General features: G+C 51.2%; 1 pseudogene; it reads left to right on the top strand.

Moving 5' to 3' along the window:
* Nucleotides 1-783: 783 nt before the first annotated feature.
* LOC125554086 (putative cyclin-dependent kinase F-2) lies at nucleotides 784-1,997 on the top strand (annotated as a pseudogene).
* Nucleotides 1,998-3,471: the final 1,474 nt, after the last annotated feature.

Raw genomic sequence — 3,471 nt, 5'->3', positions numbered from 1 at the left:
TACACATTGATGGGGGCATATCTCAGCGGCGTGGCGCAGTGGAGACTCGGCATCCGATATGTGGCGATGGACTTGCGCAGGAGGATGACGTTGTGTGGTGGCGTGGTGGCTTCGATGGCAGAGAGGCCTGGCAAGGTCGATGCATCAGCTCTGCTCTGAGCATGGAGCGATGGAAGATGGAGGAGACGGTCCTTGCAGCGTGCGCATGTGGTGCCCACTGGAACTGTGCCGGACTGGTGTGTGACCCGGTCCAGGTAGTTGCTTGGAGGGGCATCCGACTTTAGATGTTAGATTTTGGTGCGATGTCTGTTTGGTATATTAGGCTCGACGCCCTTCATCTAGGGGATAGGAGTAGCGACAGGCGTTGTCAAGACGGTGACTTCAAGCTTATTGAAGTACTATTACTTTTTAAGATCTTTATGAATAATAATTAATAAAATGTCTTCATGCTACAACCTCCTTTAATTTTTTTTTGAGAAGATTGCAATCGAAAACGCAATCGCCAAGAAAGAAAGAAAAAAAAAAGACCCCAAACATCGTCGTGTCTGCAGTGCACAGCTAAGCTGCGTTTTGAAAACGCGGGCGGCAATCCAACGAAAACTCGGATTTGAATTTGAATCCGACTCCAATCGGGGCCGCTCCTGCGTATATTTCCACGCCCAATCGCGTCGATCGATCCATCCATCAGCTCATCACCCACCTCCCCTCCTCCCTCGATCCACCGCTGCCATCCTCCCCGCCTCCATGAACCGAAGCGCGTAGTCCTTCCGTCGAGCTCGCGCGATGGCGATGGCCGCGCGCAAGCGACCTGCTGCTGCCGTCCTCGGCGCCGGACACGCCACCACCACCCAAGGATCGCCGACGCGCTGCAAGAGGAGCCGCATCAACAACATCCGGAGCAGCGCGGACTACGAGGAGAAGACATGCCTCGGCGAGGGCGGTTTCGGCTGCGTCCTCCGGACGCGCCACCGCGCCACCGGCAAGATCGTCGCCATCAAGTACCTCAGCTGGGAGGACGGGTCCACGGAGGCGCCCGACCCCGCCGAGCTTCTGCGGGAGGCCGGATTCCTCGAGGCCTGCGACGGGAACCCGTACGCCGTCGGCTTCGAGGGCCTGGTGCGCGACCCTGATAACGGCGCCTACGGCCTCGTCATGGAGTACGTCGCCGCGCCGACCCTCCATGAGTTCCTGTGGAATAGGTGCCGCGGCGGCGGCCGCCGCTCCCGGAGTCCACGGTGCGCGCCATCATGTGGAAGCTCTTCACCGGCGCCAAGAAGATGCACGACCGCCACGTCGTCCACCGCGACATCAAGCCAGCCAACATCCTCATCGGCCAAGACGGGGAACTGGTCAAAATCTGCGACTTTGGGCTGGCGATCTCCTTGTCCGAGCTGCCGCCCTACACCCAGGCCGGCACGGCGTTCTACTTGGCGCCCGAAATGCTGCTGGGGAAGGAAGACTACGACGCGCTCGTCGACACGTGGTCTCTCGGGTGCGTCATGGCCGAGATGCTCACCGGAAAGACGCTGTTCCTTGGCGATGATGATGATGACGATGACGATGACGACGACACAAACAATGAGATCATCCAACTCTGGAGCATCTTCCGCTTGCTCGGGACGCCGGACGACAGGACGTGGCCGGAGTTCACATCGTTGCCGCACACCGCCAAGGCCCTACGACTCCTACCGCCGGGGCACAAGGAGAACAAGCTGCGGGAACTGTTCCCTCGAGAGAAGCTCTCCGACGAAGGATTCCAGTTGCTGCAAGGCCTCCTCACCTGCAACCCCGACAAGCGACTGACGGCGGCCGCGGCGCTCAAACACCGATGGTTTGCTGCTCCTCGTCCTGCCACCGCCGCGGCAAAGGGCGGCGCTTTGCCGTTGACGGTAAAGAAGGCACCAAGGATCAAGTTCATCCCGCCGGCCATGCCACAGAAGAATCTACTCAAAATTCCCGTCGCCGTCGCTGTGTGGAACGCAGCACAACAAGTGTAATTGAACTCTCCAAATGTATCTGTGATTGGATGATCCATCTATGTAAATGCTTCGATGACCATCAAGCAGAAGTAGATCCTTTGGCGCCTTGATCGCCGGATCGCCCATTAGTGTTGTGTTGGCCTGTTTCTCTGAATTGCATGTGTCATTCTGCACACATTCAGAGAATCAGAGGTGTGTAATTCTGACGTAGTGTTGACATGTTGTTTACAGTGAGTTATAGTGCACAATATGTGCGGTTTTTCCAAAATCTGTAGTATAAATGCTCTAAACAACAGAAATCTGGAGTGATGGATGTACCGATGGTTAAAAATGTCCTGCTGGTGCAGATTTCATCAGAACTTCAAGATTTGATATATAATGGTATTAGTAGTCTAGTACAGCAATTGGACCTGTTCATGTAGTTCAGTGTATGTGTTTCCACCGTCTTTTTCATGTGCAAATTTCTTTACTGTGAAATACTACTAGATAGGAAAAGAAGCTATATCATGTATTTTCTTTTAAGTTAGCTACACATGGTATAGTAAGTTACCCGTCGGATCTTCGACACATCGGGCTGTGGAAGAACACCTGCAGGGAGAATGAAGCAAATTCAAGAGCTTAGTGGACACTTTAGTTCCTTTCAATTTAGTCATATTCGTAGAGAGCTTACGGGAGATTTTAGTTCCTTTCAGTTTAGCCATGTCCTATATATAGCGCATAATTTGTGCGGTTTTTCCAAAATTCTGAACTGATGATAATAAATATGTCGGGATCCGCTTCGGTCGACATCGGCGTGCTTCGAGCCAAGTGGCCTAAGCTGTTCATCCCTGTCGCCATGGAGCCCAAGCACTGGAAGCCACAATGAAATGGATCCTCATCGTCGGGATCCTGAATCTCGCCGCTGTTCTTCATCTTTGTCTGAAGAAGCATTTGAAGCTGAAGCTGCAGTAACGCTGAATCCAGGAAAATCATAGTTTAGTCTTCTCTGCTAGCCTTTTCCATACCAAATGTTGTGTCATCAGTACACGGCAACTGCTTCAGTCTAGCTTAATTGTTAGGTAATTAGTGATCCAGGAAGAATCACATGTTCCCCTATAATATGTGTATATGTCATCAGTGAACTGGCACTGACCCAGGCTCGCTTAGTTTCTAGCTAATTAGCCTTCCAGGAAGCATCAAACGTTGATCTTGTATGTAAGCCTGTACCCTAAAATATCTGAATGTGACATGAGTGGTTTGAGTTGAAAACTTTACCAAATGCAATCTTTCTTTTATGTTATCTGCTAGACTGTTCCCTGAATTTGTGTTTGTCATCAGTCCACCACAACTCGTTCTATCTTTACACACACACATGGCCCAACAAAACAAACAACAATTGTGTAGGTAAAAAATAACAAACTTCGTTGATCAGCAATAATTCGTATTCTCATTATTTGTGACCAACCAAACTTTATTTCTCAGGAACTGGTTTGTGGCTTATCTATGTTACACC

This window comes from Triticum urartu, chromosome 4A (genome assembly GCF_056163025.1).
Source record: "Triticum urartu cultivar PI428250 chromosome 4A, HENAU_Tu73, whole genome shotgun sequence".
Classification (NCBI taxonomy): Eukaryota; Viridiplantae; Streptophyta; class Magnoliopsida; order Poales; family Poaceae; genus Triticum; species Triticum urartu.
The sequence above is the reverse complement of the archived record's forward strand: the minus strand, read 5'-3'. Positions and strand labels throughout refer to the sequence as shown.